At 34.0% G+C, this 25,150-nt stretch overlaps 1 protein-coding gene across 1 annotated transcript in view; it reads right to left on the reverse strand.

Moving 5' to 3' along the window:
- The window catches only part of LOC117153273 (uncharacterized), an 84,677-nt gene that overhangs the window by 40,825 nt on the left and 18,702 nt on the right, over positions 1-25,150 (reverse strand). The gene's annotated exons all lie outside the window — the stretch shown is intronic.

Genomic DNA, 25,150 nt, shown 5'->3' on the forward strand with positions numbered 1-25,150 from the left:
CGTACAATTCTGACAAAGACTTGCTGTGAAACTTTAACAATTGCTTCCAGTTCTATATAATTTATTGGTCGAAAATTTAGTGGGCCTAATATCACGAATGCACACAGTTTACAACTTCAGTTTCGTTTCACGATGATTTAATTGAACATTGTTAACAGCGAATTAATCTAACACATTTCAGACTTCTTTCTATCAGGATAAACGAAGTACGCGATTTTTCGTTTTGTTCGCAAGTATAAATACAATAGCAGTGAGAAGAACGTTCGTTTTATTAGAAACCTGATAATTTGTAAACTAACTTTTTCTGCGTTGAACTTCTGTGTTTATATCAAATCGTGAACAAGTTTATAATGAGAAACGAGTTAATAAAAATAAACGAAGGATGGTAAAACGGGATAAAGTCTCAGCGAATAGCCTTCGGACGATTTCCGTTTGGTCTCGAGCGCGTCACTTCCGGCTAATCTTCCCTCGCCGTTTACCTTGCAGCTTATAGTTATTCTTCGAAAAACATGGTTGCAGAAGAAAAGTTGGTCTTCACGTCGCTCAAACTCTCGACACAAGTTATACGCGTTGCCTTTGATCGGGTCGAATACGTGCCGCGATTGTTAAGAGAGAGAAATTCATTTTTCACCTAAAACTCGCTCAACACGTGAAACATTAATAACGATGGAAGCGTGTGCTCCTAGTTTCGCTACGAAATAAAACGTAAGCAAATACTATCGTGCTTCAGTTTGTCGATCGTTTCAGCTTTAACCAATTAGTTTAGAAACGGACAATAATGGTACAGATTCGAGTAAACTGTCTCACTCGATAAAGAAAAATTTGTAATGCAAAAGAGAACAACAGACATGAGCTGATGTTTTAATTATTTCTGACAAAACGTTTTTCTTGTGGTTATGTAAAATGTAAACCAGTTTCTTGTAAGCAAATAATACAATAATGTATGTACAGCACAAAAACTATATAATACTTATAATCGCATCTGAACAAGACGTACGCGGAAATTGAAAACCTTTTGTTACGTAATCTTTAGAGTTTATCAGATGAAATACAGTGCAAGACGGATAGAACCTATTTACTTTTCTAACTACATGTATATTATATAAAGTATATAAATATATATAAATAAAGAAGAAGTTCAATGGAATTATTATGTTAGTATCTTAGTATCTTCTTATGTAGTAATCTTATCTTGCAAATGAAGCTGTCGAATATCTTATATAAGCTTAGAAGTACTCGTGAACTTACGAATAATTAAAGAACTTTGTTTCGTGATATAACATAAATCCATAATTCCAATTGTTAATTGCATCGATAAAACCAAAATTCGTATGGTATTGATTAAAATCACTGTATTCGTCAACTCGATGTGAGATATTATATTTTCGTCAAAGTTCTAGCAAATCCAGAATCCTTCATCCCCACGTTAGATATCAATTACCAATCTGTATGTCAACTAAATGACACGGCAGTTCAACGTATTGAATAAAACGTGAAACACGATGTCACGTCACAAACTGGGACGATAAATATAGCCACGTTAGCCCGTACATCGAGTCGTCGACTAACGGCACTGCTATGGATATACTACTGCGCGTCCGAGCAATGCTAGGTTGATCCACTTGAGCCTTGGCTCGTCTTTTTGCAAGGATTAAAGCGGATTACGCGTGGCCGACACGGCCGCCAGGGTAACGAGAATTTAGCTAACATTGCGCAGACTGCACCCGTGCACACCTGCCCGAATGCTTACATGCGTGTAACATACTCGTGAGAGCATGTAACGCGTCTGACGAGAGGTCCTCTAACACTGTAACTTATCAGTGGTATATCGTATGTTTAGGAAATCATTCGTATCGAAGTGAAATGAATTTCATGTTAGTAAATACGAAAAGATACGAAATATTTCTTATTGCTAATTTAGAAAATAATTTCAAAGTTACGTTTGATTAATATTATTGTTATTTAAAGTGATAAGTTTATTATGTGTAGGCAAGTAAAGTTATCAAGTCTTTCAAGTGTTGTTAGATAAAATAATATTTTTGGCGGTTTCTATCGTTTTATTTTTTTTAACTTTGTTATTCCTTTCAGATGCGTGACGTGACCTGAAATGGATGTTATATCTCAATAGATATTATTAAAATGGAGATAGTTTTTAATAATTTGCCTTTGACGTTCAATATGATTTTAATACCTTTTGTGCGTCGCACGTTTTTTATGAATAAAGTAGTCTGAGAAAAGAGGATGTCCGAAGAAACACAAACGTGAAAAAAATGTCAAGGGAACAGCAGTGTCAACTATTTCAAGTTTCGACTTAAACTTTCTTTTGAAGTATCGCGACGTTTTATGATTTTCGACTGCTTTTTGATGATTATATATACGTATAGTGGATAATTTTGAACGTAGTTGATGATGTTAATGTTGATGTTAATTTGTACAGTAACGTGTACTTATACGTTTGCAACTAAATTTGAAATTGTTATTCGCGAGATAATTTGTAGTTGGATAGATTTTAGCGGAACATTCAGCGGGCCGCTTTATGGCAATTAAATAACATTCCGTTTGTAGGATATGACCCATTTAATAGAAATGCGCTAGCGATGTGAACGGTGCTCTTCATTTCCCAGTAACATAAGAAAGTAATTAGAAATTAAAATTTTTTTTGCTTTTATTTATAACTGAAAGATCAAGGACTATTTAAGATATTCTTTCTACAAATTTTATGATTAATTTGAAGTCATAGTAAAACCAATTTATGACAAAGCTCAAGGCTCAAACCTCAAACTGTTTGTTTTACGGAAAAGTATAATCAAATATTTTCTCCGTGAAAAATATGAAAATAATTAGGAAGTAAAAACACGACCGAGTTTCTGTTCGTTTACCAATTTGAATTGCGAAGCTACGAAAAAGGGATGTCGGGACAAAACCAACCAAAACTGAAAATCAGCTGTAAAATTTGGCCTGATTCTGTTCGAGCTTGATGTTGTGATTCAAAACATGTTTTTAAAAGGGAGGGAATGCAACGCAAAAGAGAAAAGGAAATTGTGAAAAAACACGAGAAAGAGACGTATCGCCTGTTTCCAGCAGCTAAACAAAAGACCATTAAATCCGAATCAACTTCTTAATTTGAACGAATGGTTTTTGCCCGCTGGTTGGTTCACGAACTACCCGATGATAATAACCACGCTCGTTCGTCATCATTAGGCACACCGGAAATGCGTTTCCTGTGTTTCGTATCTAGGACCACTGAATTTTTCCCTTGATGCCCCAGTTACAAACAGTTAGGGAAACGTTTACCAGCCCATCTTCGATCAACGATCAAAGATTGATGATTTTGATGTAGGAGGAATTCTGAACGTTCGTCACGAACTTTTATAATTATATTTGTTTTGATTGTGCAGAGAAGAATTTTACAAATCTTACCCATTTCGTGAAGAGCGGTTAAAAAAAATTCTATTAATATTCAGAAAACTGTGTTAAAAATAAATACAAAATATTTTTGTTAACATCAATTAAGAATTGGATCTATGTCACCTAAGCTGAGATACAAAGATCAGAGGATAAATAAAACAGTACTTTTCAAAAATCTTACCAACAAAAGTAGCCAAAGTAGCGTATGAAATAATTACAGCGACAAAAACAAATTCTCATTATAAATTTAATCAAATGTACGTTTCGATATAACTCGAATGCAAAGTGTAATTAAAAAAATACACTATACTCATAAAACAAGTATACACAAAAATTCCAACCTTACGGATTATGAAATTACGTTTGCGCGTAAATTAAAGAGTGACACAGTCCCGAGAAACATCGCTCGCAGCTCCAACAGAAAAAAAGGAATTACGCTCGCGAGAGCATGTCACCGACCAACAGATTCAACATAATTTCCGGCGGGGAGCGTAGTTCATCGCGGCGAGCAACCGTTTGTTGCAGTTATTTGCCGTTTCGTGTTCGCAACAAAAACCGGTCTGGTGGCAAACTTCCATTTGTCGCGCAGAACAATAAGAACAGCGGAGGCCAACGCAGAAGCCTGGAAGAGCTGAACATTTTCGAGAAGCGGAGAAAAACTATGTCCACACAGGAAGAAATACAATCCCGTGGAAAGTAAATTCCGTTTTACCGTATCCGGCTGATATTCGACAAGTTTCTCGAACGGGTCCTTGGGAAAATGTGCGCGCGTGTACGTGTAATCGAGGTATAATTTTCGATCAGCGCAGAAACGAAGCCGAATTTGAATGTAAATTTCGTGTCGTCCCTATTTTCCGCGAGATTGACTGTTATCAAATAACGCGCGGTATATCATCGTGGAAAACAGAGCGCGACGTCGAACACCATGGTTCAATAGGGAGAATGTATCGAGCTCCATCGTTCTGTCTATGCGAATTTCTGCGCAATTTCCCTGCTCAGCCTGACTTCGTGATTTTTCATCGGCTCCATTCTACCCTTGATCCGGCTCGTTGCTCTCGCAGCGAGACAATAGGATACCATAGTATGGTATTCATAAAATGCGTCAAGATTTCATGGTATATTGTAACCTACGTAATGAATTCTAAAGTCTTTTGAACGTTTATTCTTATTTTTATTTTTTTATTTTTTTTTTTTATTTATTTAGATTTATTTTCGAACAACGCGTTCCGTTGATTAAGTTCTGCATTTTATTTTCCACGCTTTTGAATGAAGGATAGTAGTACGGTTTTCAATGTCAAGGTAAAGTCACGCGAGAAGTTATTATCGATATTTCTGTGGCGGGCAGAGGTTTCGTGACTTCCAGGAGGAACACGAACTGATGTTTATGCATGCGCGGCTTACACGTGCGATCTGTATACGCGCGGAACGAAAAATGTCACTGTGCCCTGAAGCAAAGCCACTCTTCTATCTCTGTCAACATCGTAAATACACCCCCAAATCAAGATAAGAGAAAAGTCGAATATCAAACATCTAATATCGACGTCGTCGACAATCCGATAAGCTGATCGCGAAGTGCGATCAAATAAACGCGATCAGCGTAGCTGGATGAAACTAGCGAATAAATTTTATTTTTATTTTCAGCTACAAAAAAACCTGCGTGTGCATTACCTATCCAGTAAATTCATTTGAATTCGACTGATAGAAATAGTTTAGAAGAAATCTGTCTATATAGATATTCTATTACTAGCTCTGGTAAGTAGGAAGAGCGAGAAGATTAAATTAGCTAAAATAGTTTATACAAAACTCTGATCTTATTTTTCTGCGCTGATAAACAAATAGGGCAGATGAGAGACAAACTTGTTAGGAAATGTACCATGAAGACTTCGTTCGTTGTGCAGAGCGCAAAAGAGAAAATTACAGATATAGAAAGGACAAATAACAAAAAAATATCATCCATTGAGAAAAACAAGGACTTTTTATTCCTGCAAACTTGCAACGTTCTTTAGCTGACTATGCTTTAATTTAGCTTCTTTATAACTGTTATTAATCAAATAGTAAAAAAGGAAGAAGAAGAACGTAGGACAGTATAAATCGTTTTTATCATCTGAAACACTGTTGTTTGAAGTAATAACATTGAGAGCAGAATTTCAATGGAACGTTGGGACCTCGTGTTGCGATTAAATATACGTTTATTGTTATTCATACTTTCGAATTTCGAATATCGATGAACGAACAATAGTTTAGAATATTCAATATATCATATAACTTGCTACTGTTTAACTCTTTTCGCGCCATCTTCATTACGTGGCAATTTCGAGCGGTGCTCCTGTCAATTAAGAGAAGATTCGGCATAAAAAAGTTAGCAGAAAAGCGGTCGTCCGCTCATTTATTCGCATCGTCCGGAATACAGTTAACTGCCCCTAATGGATTCCTCGATTGTGTTCGTTTAAGTACTTTCAACCGTTCTTCATCAAGCGCGGCCAACGAAAATCATGCATTTTCGCGCTCAAGAATTTCCTCTCTTGCTCCTTTGACAAGGAAATCAGTTAACCATGCGATTGATTATTCAAACCGGGTGTCGTCGATGTTCTTCAATACATTTGTTCATAATTACACAGCCCGCAATTTGCTCGACGTTAGAATTTGGCCGACGTTTGGGGAGAATTCTAGGTTCGCCAGTTTAATAGAAATCGATATTCTGTATATCGAATTAAACGACGTCGATTCGACCAGTGACCAACGAATAGTTTCGGCGACAGTTCGAAGGCGTATCACCCGATGGGACAGTTGACAAATTTCATTAGAAATACCGATCGTTTTAAATTTGAAAATCCACGCGAAACGATGGTAAAACGTTAATTCGTTGGGAATAGCAGAGGGAAAACTGTGCCGATTAATCGACAATCGCTTAACCAATTTGAATGGTTAAACGGTTAACCATATGACATCAGCCTCCTATCATCGCGTGGCAAACGAGATTACACGCGCAAGCACTTACCAACGAGTATCGATTGAATCGGCCGCGCGACAAATTTCGGATACAATTTGAATTCAACCACGTAATCTGTTCAGCAGAGTGATTGGTGTACATTCGATGCGAGTTTGTTTGAGTAACTGCCTATGAACAATAACAGAGATATTAGACAAACTAAGAGACAAAACAGACAGAAACTCTATGTATGTCTGTGTGTTGAGGTTCTGAAATCTAAATCGAATAACCGTCCGTATTCGACTATTTTCATAGCAGATTCGAAGATTATCAGTTGGAAAATAAAGCTATAATTTAGACAACGGCTTCTTGTTTCGGTCGTTTCCTCCATTATATGTATATAATCACAGTTCATAATTTACATTTTTAAAGAAATCACCAAAAATTCGAATAACAAATATTATATATATTTAATAATAATAAAAGCAATTAAGAGCATACATAAAGTGTATAATTTAGATTTCAGAATAAAAAAAAATTATTTAAAATTAAAATGGCCAATCTCAAGTTTTTGTCTCGCGTTCACACTCACGAAGCGATGTATCATTAATTTCAAATTGCGTTTACCACACGGAAACCTTACTAAATGATATATTGGACAATGAAAGCATCGACCAACGTGTCACTTGAATTATTTTCTCACTTTTCACATTGTTCATAGAGGCGAGTATACATTATCGAGCATTTTTTCTCCAATTTATCGTATTTCAATTCCTATCGCATTTACGGTCGACGGATCACAAGCAAAATAAACGATTTCGATATTTTTTCGCTGTGCACAAAGGTCGTATCGCATTTTCAACATGAAATAACGAGTTACCGATTACACTGACACCCGTGTGATACGTATACATCCGAGTGGCCAATGTAAATTCGAAAGACAGATCGAGCACGATCAGCAGGAATACTTTCCTCGTCAATTGTACACCAACCGTATGATTTCGATCGGCTTAATTCGAATTCGCAAACTGCACACGAGTTACACTCTCGATTTTACAACGTATTCACGTAGCGTTATAATGTATCGAACTTCATGCACGTTATGATAATACAAATGAAATGGAATATGGCTTTACGTATTGTAGAGTTTGAATGTAATTGAGGAAGTTTTAACAGTCAGATAATAAATAACTGTTATATTTTTTTGATTCTGTATTATGAATCATAACTAACAGTGCCTACGAGCGATTATTTTTGCATTGGAGAGGTAAGATTGGGTCATAAATATTTATTATAAAGTAGGTACTCTTATAAGAGCAACTTCATGAATAAATAATATCGAAATAATTATTCGATAAAATCAAAATGAATAGCTATTAACAAGTTAATATGTGCTATTACAATGCATCATTCTCAAGTCAATGTTAAGAACAATTTCTAGTACAGACATATCGTTTAGTAAAAAATAAAATATTATAAAGTACAATGGTTTATAAAACTTTAAAAAATTACTATAAGTGTTCGTATGAACTATTAAAACATCGAGTAATATTAATATTTAATATTTAATAAACAGTAATATTTAAAAAAACAGTTTCTAGACTCAAAAATTTGATATATTTTGCTGAACAACGATAGCAACGCAATTACGTAATAAACATAATAATGTGAAAAAGAAATTTATACATTTTCAGAAGTATTCTACCCTACATTCTCTTAATAAAACGTAGATAACATCCTACTCTCCTTTCATTCCCAAGTCCTCAAAATCACAGTATTTGAAATCTCTCTGACGACGATCACCAGAAACTCATCGAATGAGTCTCCAAATGAATCCATTCAAACGTAGTACATCAAACACCGCGAAACTCAAACTAAAACCTCAAAAGTAGCTTCGCATACGTGATAGAGACCATCGAGATCAGACAGACGAGTAACGAAAGGCAGTTACATAACGAAACGTAAACACTGCCGTTCAAATGTAAACGAAGAAACTGACACTCTTCTGTTTTAAAAATATTGTCCACGTGGAAGAATATTCATAAGACGGCTTCTCGTAGCCTTTCTTTTTTTTCTTCTTCTTCTTTTTAGAATTTCATGGATTTCAAAAATATACGATTCGTGTATTAGGTTGTCCGAAAATTTTCTTCCTTTCGCAAACGTGTTGTTTACAACAGTACACCTTCATACAAACGTGAAACCAAGTCTGTGAAATGTCGCGGTGTTTATCTCGACAGAACAAAATGAATCGTACGTAATTCGACAAAATAAACGTAAAACGAAAAACGTTGTGCGTCTACTATTTGCTCATAAAACGAAAGAAACTTTCCGGACAACCTAATACAACCTTCTTTCAGAATTTAATTGATTTCGAGACCGTGAAAGTGTTTTTAAATAGAAGCATACCTCTTGCAATGCATCGATTCCTAAATTACCCTGAAACTACCCGAAAAATCGTCAATTCTTATATACATTTCAGTTCTTCTAAACGTTACTGTCAGACGTGGAATAGAAAAGATAACGCGATAAAATCTGTTTAGAAGTATGCAAAATCGAGCAATTAAACTCGTAGAAGTTATTGCTACAATTTTATTCTGTGAAATAGTTTTCTCTCATTTATCTTCTCTATTGTGAGCATAAACTGTCCTCTCTGCCCCAGAAAATTATATTTCTTCGTATGATTTCAAATATGTCATACTTCATAGTTTATCGGATTAACATATGAAGATATAACGCAACATATAAACGTTTGAGAGGCACGATAAACCAGTTTCTCGACTATTATTTTTCATAAAGACAGTATTCTGCGTTTAGCGTGACGAACAATTCATTTTACTTCCCGAGGTCATGAAAAACATATCGCGACAGAGAATAAAGCTTAATTAATTACTAAAGCAAAATTTCCAAAGTCTTGGCTTACACCGCTGTGATTTTCAACCTGTCATAAATATTTCTGAAAATAAATTTCTTTTAGTGGTTTTATAATTATGAGACGCAGTGGCGATAGTTAGCAGAAAGTAGAAGAGAAAGTGCCAAAGAGGAAGTGCAGTAATTATAAAAGCAATGTAGGTGCGTTTAATCAGATAAGAAAATGTAATATAGCAGAATATTAGTAAGTAAGATAGTGATAAGTGAATATGACGTAAGCCGATAGGCAAGAATTACGATAAATAATTACAAAGAAAATAATAAAAAGAATAATTATGAGACGCAGTGTATTCTTCATAAACAACAATTCATTGCGTGATTTAATATATTCATCCCTGCCTTTCTCAACGATCCACTGGATGAGATTAACCGAACCACCCTTTATTACACTCCCCATGTACATAATATCCGCGGCTCTTCTAAAACTACCCGCTTTAACGATACAACCCAAGTTCGCTCTGCTCAAGTTTAACCCGGCTACTCTCGAGAGTGTGGCGTCCACATTCGAGGGTTGGCCTCTCTCTCGAGGATCCTTTCACTCGTTATTTTAATGATCGTGCGCCGAGGCGGTGCTTCATCCTTCGCGGCTTGTGGAATTAATGTTTGCCAGAGCCGACAGTCTCTCGACCCGAGGAGAAAAAGGAAGAAGAGAGGCAGAGAAACGAGAACGGAAGGAAGAAACGAGGAATCCAGTGGAAAATCTAGCAGAAGGTATCGAATGGGCCAGTGATGGTATATTTGTGGAGACACGAGCGACACGATGGAGTTCGGTTCTACCTTCCTCCCCTTTTTCCCCGGCTGCTCGATAATTTCCGATGTCTGCCGACGTCATTAATCCACCTATCTTTTTGGAAACCTCGCGTCGACAACGTACGCTCGGGGGACGAGATTGGAAGGGGTGAAATTGATTCTCGATTATCGTTCGATTATCGCTAGGGGAGGAGGAACCACTGGCTACGCCGGATCTGTATAGGAACGCCGACTCCGCACCGGGAGTAATTATCTTGGGCGTAATGCGATCGAGTTAAAATGAAGCGGCTAAAAAGATGGAAGAAGGTAGTGATTAATGTTCGTTACAAACAATTTTTAGAAACAGCGTAGCTAAATCTTTTATTCTGTTCTACTTTCGCATAGTATTCGAAAGGCTGATAGATGGAATAAATGAAGAATCTTAGAATTGTATTGTTATTAATCGCATCGTGTAATTTATTATAAATAAATTATTAAAATACCTATTTAAGACTGCCAATGTTTCTACTAAATTTTATCCTTAGAATTAGAAATGTCTGTTTGGGGATAAAATTAAAAGGTGACCAGTAAATATAACGACACATTTTATGATTATTGATATCAAGTTATCAAGTACAGCGAAAGGTTAGAACAAGTGAAAAACAGAAGAACAACTTGCTTCCAAATAAAATTAGGATGTTCTTGATATTTCTAAAACACATATGACGAAGAAAAAAATAAAAAAAGAAGATAATGGCGTAATGAAAAGGTAACATTAATTAAAATCTTGATGCCTGATGCAAGGAGAATTGCACTTCAACGTAGTACATCTCCATAAAAATGTATTAACGTATGCGAGAACATGCACGTTCGAGGCAACTTCAACGTGAAAACTTTTCCCCACAACGACACTAATTACCCTATACTTCAATGATTGTAAGTTGGAATGAAATTGGACCTAACGAATTAAATCATACCTGTCCTTAATCCAGCTTCTCTTTATTGTATCAAGGTTGATTTTGACCAATGTGCACGAGGGAAATAGGTACCAAAACTTATAATTGGGGAAAATGAACCGGTATTCCCAAGAAGAGAACGGACCGGAGAAGAGTAACCGCGAAATATCGAATGTATGAGTATGAGCTACCTATACACTGCATTTCGAGATGGACTTCACCGGAAATACGAGCCAATTATTTCCCTCTGGTATTCTACGAAGCTTCAACAATATTTATTTTTCAGCTTGTGTAAATCGAGAAATGAAAGTTGAGATAAATTTATGTTTTTCTTTTTTAAGTTGCTACGAAAAATTATTCGTCTTCCTAGTGTTGAAATAAACATATTTCGAATAATTAGGCTATTATTAAGAAAGGCTAAACAAAAAAACGAAACCTAAGCAAAGATTTATGATTATCTGGATATTTCGTATATTTTTGCTTATTACGTGAATTTACATTATTAAATTACACCTTTAAATTTCCCGTAAATATATACAAATCTACGATCTGATAATAATTATGCTGTTCATATATTTCGTAGGTTCTTTAATTGCTGTAGTAAATACGTACAACTGCAACTGTAAATGAATGTACAACTGCTATCAATTTCCACTCACAGTTCATTCAAAGAGTTTTTATATTTCCCATACGTGAAATGAGATTATTTATTAAAATCCTCTTTTACTTCGTGCTTAATAGGAATAAAACATCTTACAAACAGGTAATTACGTTATATCTCTGTTACAGAAGAATAAAAAATAGATATTATTCAATATCCATTCCCGTTTAAGATCTTGATCCAATTATGAAAATCGAATGGAAATTGCTTCTGGATTACGGATAAAGTACTCCGCTTAAAATAGTAGTAGCATCGTTAATAGGATACGAAGTCAACGTGAAAAGTCAGAACTTAATTAATTTCAATTTCAACCAGCCCACTTAAATTATCCATCATTCGCCTCCTTTCTATGCAAACATCTCGCTATAAGCATCACTACCAGACGACCGTTTTCAATTTCTACGTTTTCTGTCATCTACGTTTTCACGACAATCGACGTACATTCGTATTTCGAACAGTATGAATGTGTTACAATGAACTGGTAAATCCAGAAAACAAATATTTTTATTTTAAAAAATTCCTTTCATAACTTTATGATATGAAGATCATTTCAAACTTTCAACATTTTTTACATGATCTCAAAGTTTTAGGACATTTCGCGTTTCACCTTAATATTTTCCTTCTACAAATAAGATATATATTTACTGTAGGCTATCGTATTTTCACTTGTTTTATCATTTTAAAGCTACATAATTTCTACAGAAAGACAGGTAATCTATTTTTTTAATTCAGCTCACCTTCTATTTTCCAACTAATTCTATCTCATTCTATAATTCCCAATATTCTTTTGCTTTATCGGTCAATTTATTTTAACGACAAGCATTATACTTCATAAACAACATTTCGTTTTCCACGAATGAAATTCACCTAAATATTCATGCACATGTTTCTATTAAATTATATGGAAATGTAGTACCATCACAAACACCCCCGTATTAACCTTCTCTACCCATATCTAATTAAATACTCTTCACCTCCATTAATCTTCCATCGAGGGCACATAACTGGCGTACACAACAATGCTAAACAATTACGCGTTATACAATTTACACAGCGTACGCGAAACCAGCAGACTTCCATAGCCTATATCGTGCTATTGTATATCACGAAGCAAGTCAAGCGAAATTCGGTCTGGAATAAACGAACTGAGAGCTGTCGATTCAACGTCCTGGTCAAAAATAGTCTATTTCCGGCGTAAAATCTGATCAGTCTAGCCCACAATGAAAAAGAACGAAAGCGGAAAGCGACGAAAACGAAACTGGGGAAACTTGAAAAACGAGGACGACAATCGCGGCACGTTTTGTCACCGTTCGCGCGCCACCGATCGACCGATATTCTCTGCTCTCTAGTTTCATCACGAACAACCATCCTCTGCCGTGCTTTTCCTATGCGCTGTACACGTGTACGCGTCTCGTCGACGGCCCCATAAAGTCCAGGTTCCGTTTTAAAGCGAGCACAACGTTATAACGCTCTCAGAGAGGCGAAAATTACGAGCGCATTATGCGAGCAAGCATTAGTTAATTTCGTGACTCGGGTGGCGCGCACCCTCTGGTTAGCGTTCCAACGCACTCTCTCCCTCTCGCTCTTGCTCTCTGCACACAAGGTGTTAGGTTGTTTCGGCTGCGAGAATGGACATCTTTGACGTTGAAATTCCTGTAGTATCATATGAAGCAGATGAAACAAGGGAGGCTTGATGTTTCGAGGGTGGAAATGGTGTTCGTGCGAGAAGACAGACGAAATTGAAATATTTTGGCAGCTGAATGTGGATGTTCATTTATGGAAATTTATGTTTTTCTGACGCGCTAAAGATCCTAAATAGAGATTTGTTTTATTCGCTATTGTGAGAAGTAAGTATCTGTCATATTTCTAATAATTATATATATATATGTATGTATACGTATAATGTGTACTCTGTGCATTTTTACACCTTCACATTTCTCATAAATGTATAAACATCCAGGTGTATATTTACGATGCTAATGGATTGACAGTGACCGAATGATAAGGAAGGGTTGATGTTTAAGGGAGTTGAAAATGTGTTTGTGCAAAGAGTTAGAAAAATGGAATATCTAGGAGGCAGTTGAACATACGTTATCGATATGATTACGATGCTAATGAATTAATCGAAAGCAAGTAATTTGTATGTAGCATTATTCCAATTGGTCGGCGGGTGATTAAAGTTCATTACGTGCTCTAATAACGGCATGTCGAACGACGTAACAGTGACATATTTGTAATAAGTAGAAACAATATGTTGTCGAGTATTGTCGATCGATCCATAAAGACATTTGATCTCAAATGTAATTACATTATGTATGTTGGGAGTAATTTATTGCTTGTTTGCAAAAAAAAAGAAAAAAAGAAAAATATTTTGCATACATTACGATGATAATCAGCCTGTAGTTGGGATTATGCATGATCTTGCGTCACCTATGCGTTTTCTGTCTTATGATTACATCTTACACAATGTGTATAAAAAATGTCGAATAAAATTGTAGTTCCAGAACAAAATCTTTTGAAAATACGCGAATAATGGATTAGAAAATGTACGTAACGACACTAATGGAAAAATAAATCAACCTAAATAATATATATATAAATCTGTTCGCTTCGAATTATTCCAAATGACATTACTAAGAGTAATAAGAGCAATAATGATACGAAGCTTGACAATGACGAAAAAAAGAGGGGGTAATCGTAATAATTATGATAATAATTAAGCGGAACAATACCTAGCGTCATTATTATTGCAATTCAATGACCGCACGAACTAATTATGCAGTAATAAAGTGAACAGTATTTTGCAACAGGAAATTGAAAATTACGTGTTACAGAATGTAGATAATTTCTTTGATATTTCATACAATAATTCTACTATTATTTTATACAATAAAATCTTGAAACACAAAATAAATAAGTATCACTCAAAACCTATTAATGTTAGTCAATGTTATGCTAATCTATTTCTGACAATTATTTCACACTCAGTTTATGTGCACATCGATAAGTATGGCTGTTTAAAATTCAAAAATATATCTTACATAACTCTTTGACATGCAATAAGTTCAATATGGTTTATTAGACAAGTATTATTCTAATGAAGTATGAAACGAACTCAAAGGAACGACAAAATCAAAGTAAGAGAACTGCTAGAATTAAATATCTGAAGCAACGTTTAAAAGATTCTCTTTGCAAATGAAATTTTATCTATGAAAATTCAACCAAGCGAAATCAGCTTTATATTAAAGTTTGAAAGAAACTGAACTGAATCTGCTTTACAATATCTTCGTACCTTTTATAATAGTATAATTACATTATGCAGGTTTACGTTATTGATACTAATACTATGCTTTTCTATTACATACATGTATCTTTTTGTACAATCATAAAAGTAGAGAAAGCGAAGAGAGATAAGTAAGCTAACTCGATACACCTGCAATTTTTTTAATTGATTTGAATTATCAAATTGTACTTTTTCACCTTATGATCATGAAAGGAAATTTCCAAGTTTGGTTTTACATTTTTTTCATCCATATTTCTCCCACTTATATTCTAGAATTTTATACGATTCTAAGAAATTAAAGTTACGATAATCTATTCCGTGACTCTTAATGCGTTCAGAAGTCAGTTAATTACAGAACACGAGTCATTTCCTCTTTATTAATCGATTAAAAAACGTGCGATAAAATAATGTGCAACATTATTAACACTTAGCCAACCGAATGGGAGATCTCCCCTCTTTGAAGAACATCGCTGCGTGACCGGCCGGGGAGATCTCCCTTTTTGACTTTAGCTGTTGTTGTTATTATCAGTTATTGTTTACCTGGAATTGTTCCCAATTAACTGCGCCACTTTTTCTGTTTTTATAAAGTACAGTATATAATAAAATACACCAATTTAGTGGTTTTAAAATTAATTGAAAAGTTACGCTATCAGTTATAACTAAAGTTACAATCGAACGATACCACATTGTAAAAAAAATATTAAAATGCATTATGAATTTTTAATTTCACGTTCAAGTCGTGTTATTTATCTTTGGTCGTCTTTATTGTTTTTAATTTTACCTACATTTTTTATATTTTTATTACATACTTTTAATTTTATGTTTTGTATAAACAATATGTGAAATCGTCAAATAAAATCATCACCACGATATATAATTAACCATTTAAATAATTTGTTGACTTCTTTGTTTCATAAGTAGTGAATATTAGTTCTCGATGCTTGGAAAAGTGCGCGGTGGACAGCGTATAGGTTGGCTTGTGCGAGCGCGGTGAAAACGTATAGCTCGCTGTGGCGCGCGCGGTTGACTAAGTGTTAAGAAAAATGTAAATAAAGTAAGTTACTATTTTGTCAAGGTACGGCAAATGCATTGAAATAATAGATAGAAGTCTACTACAGAAATCGAAGGCGTAAAAACATGTTTCATATATAATTTGAAAGCAAATAATTTATCCTGATGATAAATTCCTTCCTTTTCACAATCACAGTTTGAGTTCGACTGGTCAAAATCAACACGTGTAACATTACGTTTTCGAATTGCTATTCAACAAATTAACAAAAAAAAAAAAATAAGGAAAACAAAAAATCAAGCTACAGGTGTAATATACGAGAAATGTGCACATGCATCGCAAAGAAGAAAATCTCCAAAAAAGAAGGGAAGCGTTTCAATGAAATCGTAAAGTTAACGAAACGTGGAACATTTATTAAATTCCAAACGAAATTCCGCTATTATTCCAGGAAGCGAACTCTCCGGCTAATTTCTGTAGAAAATGTAACTGTTGCATTTCTGTAAAACGGACTACACTATGTACTTGGAGACTGGGCGGGTACAGCAATTCAGGTTTGCCCCAAATACACTAACGTGGACAGTGTGCGATCCGACGAACACGATTGTCTGTCTGTCTGTCTGTCTGACTGTCTCAAGTTCGGCTTAGTATGTATTACGCGTCAAAGACAAAACGGATAAACCGACGACAGTAATTCCGCGCAGTGCACACACGGCTACATAGAGCACGTAAATGCATGCATACGCACGCAGAACTTCGAATTGGCACGATTTGCTTGTGACAATGCGGTATCTCGTGCTTTAAAGGCGACTGTAAACGGAGCTCTGATCATACTTGCTCAACTGAGATGGGTTGCTTCCATTTTATCCTTGAGAAATTGGGTCACGGATAGCTTTTTAATATGTGAAATCTTCAACGAAATAATCTCTTAATTCTTCTCTCTTCTTGCATTCTTAATTCTTTTGGATTTATGAATATTATTTCGAAATACGTAGATATAAAATACAGAATATTTCATTGTCACGAAAACATGAAGAATGCAAGAACACTAGAATCGAGGGAAAGAATTTTGTATAATTGTACAATTCTTATATTTTTATTTATATTCTTCTACTATTTCATTATTGAAGATAAGATACCAAATATCTCGTCCATAACATGTCTTTCATGCATTTAAGAAATATCAATTTTACAAAACACCATTATCAACGAGTGTGAACAGATGAAACGCTATTTTCTTCTAGGCGAAATAGAGCAAACAGTGGAAACCAAACATACGAGATAAATCATCCATAAGGTATGAACGACAGTGCAACGCGGAATATTTCGTTCGCGGGTACAAAGACGTTAACTCTTGCTTATACATGCATCCTTCACAATCAATTTAGATTTGCACGCGTACATTCCTTTATTTTCTAATGACTTTTGTATTACTTGCTTTGGTTCGCTCATATTCTAACAAAGAGCATTCACATATCATTTATCATTTCGCAAAATTTATTTGGCAAAATTCTATCTCCTAGAATTCTAATTCCATTCGAAAGATGTTTAAATGAACTTTACGTTTCAGTTTGTTTTAATTCGAAAAATTTTCAAATAGACGTAATATTTCGCGGTTGTTTAAAACATTGAACAACGAATTTGATATTGCACATCGTTTAGTGTCACGAGTTGTGAACTTGCCCGTAGCGTACGGATAAGATAACTACGCAGCGTGTGTTTGTCACGAATTAAAGTTACAGAACCGAGTTGTGTTTTGAATGAAAGAGTAATTGGAAACTTCGGATGATTGTTGATTTACAGTACAAGTTACGCACGGTAAACGTGTATTTAACACAATTTATACGCGATAGTTATATACCAGTTTGAATAAAACACTCCTTCGAACTTTCATTTTTTCGGTTTTTATACTAACTTTAAAGAAGTAATTTTTAAATCATTTATCATTGTGCAAGTGAAATTAGGATGTGAGTCTATGAGTGGTTGCAATATATGTTCTCCGAGATTTAATATACGAGTATATGTAGATGAACATGGATATGCACGCATATATGTATATGAGTGAAGGATAAGATAGACTTTTGAAATTTTGCAATTTCATTTATCATTTACATATATATTTCAAAATCTCTTTTGGTCATTAGTATTCTGAATTTGATTAAATTTTTTTAATCTTTTATTCATTATTGCTTTATGTTTGTATTCTAGTGATCATGCAACAAATGAAATTGCTAGGAACAATTTTCAAATTTATGTATGAAATCTTTTTAAATATGATATTACGGCGAAAATATTTGTAACGCCATTTCTACGAACGTTTTAGAACAAAAGAGTCTTTTCAATTTACTGTTTCCCACTTGAATTTTCGCTTTAGAAAATTTTCATTCGCCATTTTATGTAACAAATGTCTGTTTTTTCCTCTTCCGTTTGGATTTTGGTTCTAATCACGAAAACAATTGGCTCCTATTTGCTTCCTATTATCAGTTCATTCAATTCCTATTTTCTATGGTGTTCATCAGACCGTGCTAAAGTCGATATTATAACTGTTATTTTCTCCGCGACGACAGTCTATTTTGGTCGTAAACAACGATGCGCGTTTGGTGCTTCAAATGGCTTGTTTCGTCCCTTTCAAAAACAGACTGAAAACTGCAGTATTTCAAAACGGTTGAGTGTTTTGTTTGTTCGAGGGCAAATTTGACGTTGCCAGCCAAAAAAACAAACGCGAATCGACATATTTTCACGTTAAGTAGCATAAAAAGTCTCATTTTTAAGAATTTAGATAAAAAAGAAATACACGAAAACATAATTCGAAGTAGTGGTGGTCTTAGGAGAACACGAAATTTGTTAAATAAGAAAATGTGTATGGTTTTGGAAGAATACGCAAAAAGATAAATTTAAAGAACCTTGACTGAAGATCTAAACCATGATTTTTTCAAAATTATTATTATTCGTAAGAATTATTCGTATTACATTAATGCACTAATACCATTACTTACGTATTATTATACTTAATATATTAAGATTGAGATAATTAGACCGATGAAATAAATACTGACAGATCAATAGCAACAGTTACATTCTACATGGTATAGTATATTAATACGAAATATATTCAACCTTGTTTGGTCAACTAGATGCGACTTGCCAGAATCAAATTAACGTTAAAGCTGCATTTAATTCCGAGTGCGCGCAGTGAAGCACGCAGTAACTGAATTTTACGATTTTGGAAGCGTAAAAATGCAAAGTACCGAATCATCTCTATTTCCAGAAAATAACGAAATATCTCTTCATTTTAAAATAATAAATTACAGAACAATAAACATTTCTCTGCTTCATATAATGCACATTTTCCCACAGAACAAGTCCTTTTTTCGTTTTTTCTTTTTTTTTCTTTTTGTTTGATAACTACAAAGATGATAATTCGATTCAGAGGAAGAATAGAATAATAGCAATATAGATGCAGATGCCCAAAGTATGTAAAAATCAGTTGGAATAATTTTGTGCTTTAACAAGTCTACATTTTCTATAAAAAAATATTTCAACACGAAAAATACGTACAGATTTAATATTCTTCTCCGGAAGAAACCATTCGCATGTGTAAAATCTACACATATCTCTCTTTGCCATTGTTCATTACGTATAAGTAGACACGCAGAAAATTCTGAATTCGTAAGCAGAAGAAGCATCAATGTTCGATCTGTTTCATTTGCTAAATCTATCACGCAGCCGATCAAGTTTCTTCCTTCGAAGATATTGCTTACACGAAAAATGCTCGCATTATTTCTTAAAAATAAAATGACGTGTACGATCGTATCATTATGTAACCCTATTCCGTTACACAGCGGTGCTCAAATTCTAAGGCACAGATCGCTTTATCATTCTGTAAAAAATGCTTAGAAGATTTATATTTAACAAAAGAGGTATATATATACATATTTGGAACTTAAATTTCGTTGTTTATACAGTTATCAAATTTTATCAACTATTATCTGTAATTTACGACACGAGTGTCATACTTTGTAACATTATCATATAAAGTATTACATGTAATATATTTTATAACTACTATAATAGTACTGTAACAAACTTCTAGCATGCTAAACGATGGAAAATGTACCAAGCTGAATTTCAGTAAAATTGGAGCAGTCCTGGCAATAATAAATCCTTTACGAATTGCCGAGAAATAATTTTGTTTTCTTTCAATTGATACTCACAGAAGAATTTCAATATCCTGAGAATCTTATTAATATTTTTCATTTTAACTCGAGAATATTTAGCAAACAATAAATTAATTTCCCCAAACAATATTGTTTGAATAATCAAATGCTTCATTAAAAAATTTCCTTTAATCAATCTCTTATTGCAGCAAGAAGCTAAGAAAATATTTAGAAAAATGAAAAAGCAATTTTACAGAAACCTACGGTTTAGTCTTCGTATCTAAAATTCTGTATATTTGCTACGATTACAAGGAATTATAAACAACGTTTAACTTAATGTTTAACTTCTGTCTAACAAGATCCTTAACGATTAACAAACATATTGACAAGACTACAGATAGAAGTATTTAACATTTACTTGAACAATATACATATTCATATCCCTTTAAAAGAGAATACATCTCTGAAATACAATCTAGCAATTAATCTAAAAACTCTATTGAAAATACGATATATTAAACATCCCTTTTATTCATTATTTTTCATATCAATCAACCACTTTGCAATGTCTCAAAGTTCGTTTAACGTTTGCATGAACGCAATAGCTTGATTACTCAGATGAAGCGAATTTTCCACCCCAATTCTATCCTTTCTACACAGTGAATACTTGGTTCCGATGTTCCGGGGAGGAATACCGGAATAAAATCGGAGCAATCGTAACTGCTACGTGACTACGAGCTCGAAATGCAAATTTTTCCAGTCGTTTCGACGTTCGAAATCAGGCGAACGGCAGCGTCAGCTTCCCAAGCGTTAAGTCAACCGAAGAAAACCTCAAACTGCAGCCGAATTTCCCGCGCTCCGGAATAATTAGTCCGACGTTCTTCGCCGAGGGATTCGCGAAACGATGCCAATGGAAAAGAGAACCATGATTCTCTACGATGTCCTGTTACCTTCCCACTGCATACAAATCCGTCAAGACGGCAGAGAACAAACTCAACGAGCGTAACTTCCTTCCGTCTATTCATTCGCGCGTTTGGTTTGGCGAATCCAAGAATTCCATCGAGACGTTGTAGCGCGAAAATTTCGCTAATTTCTGGTACGTACGTTCCATGGATTTGAACCAATTCTTCCTCGTTTCGAGCTGGTGTTGTCGTTCGAGGATATTTTCCAGGAATGAAAAATGTAGCTGTTACGAAAGTTAATTATGAGCAAACATCTAATGGCTTGTTTTTAAACTATGACCTCGAAACTTGTTTGTGCAGTTACGTAATAGATTATGAGGAAGTCTATTAAAATATGTTTCGATGATTCTAGGATGATTCAGCTGATTCTGAGATTTAGTACTTTCTGCGTTGTGTCGACTTGTCTTACTCATAGATATACTGAATTAAATTGTATGATGTAATTTAGGTTCCGTTGTCCTAGGTTTTCATGAGAAATAATAGTTTGCATTAGCATATATTGTCACGACTCGATCTAATAACTTAGAAAACGATAAAATAGAATCTATTCAATAAATATTAATTTAATTTTAATATCCTAACGTGTTATATAAATATATTACTTAATATGATGGAATAGAGAATTTAATCTTTGAAAATTTGGTGAAAGAACATACTAAAACTATTTCATAGAAATAATTGCTAAACTCCATCGCAGATAATACCCTGGAATGCTAACGGTTAATCCGCTTGACGTTTTTAATTGCACAGATGGTCTGTAACGTAAGTAGAAATAATAAATGTCCCGGAAGAAAATAGAGGTACCAAATCGTAATGAAAGCCTAGGAAGTCAACCAAACACTGGATTAACTTCGAGAACACTGGTTTAGTAAGAAAGTCTTTAATAGCTTGTTTGAACGAAGAAAGTTTGAAACTCGATCAAATCTTATCAAGTACAGGAACAAGATTGAAACTGATGTATAACTTGAAACTAACTCGTACAAATTGAAGAGCTTAATATTTAACAGGCATTGAATTCAACAAAAAGTCGATAAAATATTCTAATAAAGATTTAACCAATCATGGAACAACTCTTAACTCTGTTCGCCGCGAGACGCTCAAAGTGCTATGCATTAAAAAAAACACGAGTAAAATCCAAAGAACCATAAAAACGTGTCATCTAACAATCGTCGCGCTGGTTTAAGATCTAAAACTGTTAATTTACGTTCAAGTTTGGAAAATTTACCTCTACACTCGATTCATAGAAAGTATCAAATATATGAAAATAAATTTCAAATTTCTATAAGTTTACACCGCAAGTAGAGTTTTAACTGTCTAATCAAAGGACTGAAGCAAATTTCGCAACTTTCTAAATCCACTTACGATCAACCCCCTCGATTCGCTGTACGGCGAAAAATTAAACAGGAAATTAAATATGAGAAACAAAACGAAAACGTTGATCCGTATACATAAACGCACAGTGCGCAAACTGCATCATCGATGAGAATCGAGTAACCGCGATTAAAACGTCAATTGCAAACGAGTCGCTCTAACGACCTCCCTCGATAAAAACCTGAATCATAGGTGATCATTCGCCAAACCGGTCATTTATTAAATACCTACCTATTGTTTCCACCTACGTTTTATTAAATGTTGGTTCTTCAAACAAGAACGAATTCGCTCGAATATTTTCCGATTCAATTGGCTGTGGCCCGTAATTATTAGAATCATCGAAGATCGCCATATTAATTAAATTTCATTAGTTTCAATAAATACGTCGAAAATTCATTTTAGCAAAGAATCTATTATACTGGGTGCCATTTTTAAATCGAACATTTAAATTATCTACAATATTATTGAGGGTAAGGAAAAATGATTAAGGATTTATGGTTTTGAGAATTTAAAGACATGAATATGGTGGTAATAGAAAGAAAATTCTGTGGCGGTCATCTGGACAGTTTCTTCGAGATCATTGACATTTCTTTGCGACTACATATTTTTTATACGCCAATTCACGTTCTTTTTTAATCTCTATAAAAAGGTATTACGATAATCGCGTACAAAAATACTTATTTTGCAAGATGTTTAAACTCTAATTTTGTTGAAACTTACTTGCGAAAAACAAAGGAAACATGAACGCACGAATACCTTTCCTTGCCCTTCATACGATATGTCTAATAAAATCAAAGTAGAAAGATAAATAGTTGCACACTAGTCATTTTTTCTTACCTTCGATAGTAGTGGAAATAAGTCAGATATTTGATCTAAAATTAACATCCTCTATAATACACATTGAACGAGATTTCACTATGTTTTATACGTAGGTACGTACTTATCTGTTCATAAATGTAGAGATTTTAAGGAATCATAATTTCAGGAGTAAATGTTATTTTATGATTTCATGTTGCTTCCTGCTAATATATTTTATGTATTAAATATTCCTAGCAATTGAAAGCAGAGGAATTTATAGATAAATATTTACATTAATACGACATAATTTTAGAGATTTTACGACGATTTTCTAAAATTATTACTACATTCCAACATATTACTATGCTAAATATTTTCAAGAATAATTAGCAATAGATACCTATACTTATAAAAACTATCTAATTTATTTGTCCAATTTTTTTAGCTTCTTTGTCGAGTTAACTTCCCTTCCCTATGGAGTCACAAGACTTTTCCTTTACATTTTAACCTTAGAAAACAACTCTATATAAAACACAACATCAGAATTATCAAACCTGCTAATTATCTTCTATCTATCTGCTAACTACACAATTATTAGCGACAATATGGGAGATCATATTATGCGCGAATCATTATATTACACCAATGTATCCACTAATTTAATTTTCTTGATAAATATTAGCAGATCGTAAATTTTACTGTCTTGCAAACTTGTTGAATTTTTTTTCAAACTGAAGGATTTTAGTTTGTACTTTCCATAGAATTATTAACACAAAAACATAATTATATATACATACTCATTTCCTTAATTTTCCTTTCAAATTATCTTAATAACGACTATTTGCATTTAGTATATTAAATGCTACAGTAAAATCAAGTACTGTCGCGATGCAAAAACGTAAATGCGACAAAGAACATACAAATAAAGCGGATGAATGCATAATACATACAACATTTTCCGCGCGTAACATACTACATCAGTAAGCTCGACGCATTTTAAAGGCAATTTACGTATCTCGTAGTGAAACTTCGATCTTTTAAAGCACGTTTTCGAGTTTGCACCTGTGTTCGCGCGAGAATTATTCGACAACTTATAATTCACCGTGAAACTTTTATCTTTCTGTACCTTGCAAGCTACACTAGCCAGAACGCGAACATCGCGAAACGTGTCCTTTGAGATGACTGTCGAGACAAATGCGATAGTGAAACATCCAATATAATCATCGATGACACTAAAAACATACACGTATGTGTCGACCTCATATGTTTTCAATCGAGCGAACATATGTGCGTACCAAGCGTGTATATGTATGTGACATGAGGTAAATATGAGTTTAAATTGAACGTATAGCTCGAGGACATGATATTGACAAGTTGACATACGAGGATAATAAAGAACACAAAAAGGCTCTTTGAATACCATTGCTTTTTAATGTATTAATTAAGTAAACATCAAGATCACGTTAACAAGATGCAATCGTCACTTATTTACGAGCTGCTGCAGATAATTTGCATTATCAAATACTGAATGAACATAACTAATACAAAGAAGTATGTATTTGATTTCTGTTAAGCAAATACCTATTTTTCTATTCCATTTATACTTTGATAAAATAATATGTAAGTTACTTTATTTCAAAATTCACGAAATTTTCCCGTGTTATTCCACTACTTGTTTCTTAAATAAAGGTTAAAAAATAAATACATATGATAAATTTTTTAATACTCTAGAGACTCGTTATAATTTTGTGTGATTAACTATAAGTGTTGAAAATTCTACAAAGATTACCAAAAATAGAAAAATGGAAGATTAGCCTAGTTCTTAAAAAATTATATATACTACAACAGATTTGGCTATATTTCATATTTTTATTTAAAGCAGTTGCATAAAATTATTTCATTCAAATACAACGTAAGATCTACAAAATTGCCTACTCATCAAACATGATAGATAAATGTGAT

Source organism: Bombus vancouverensis, chromosome 1 (assembly GCF_051014615.1).
Source record: "Bombus vancouverensis nearcticus chromosome 1, iyBomVanc1_principal, whole genome shotgun sequence".
NCBI classification, from domain to species: Eukaryota; Metazoa; Arthropoda; class Insecta; order Hymenoptera; family Apidae; genus Bombus; species Bombus vancouverensis.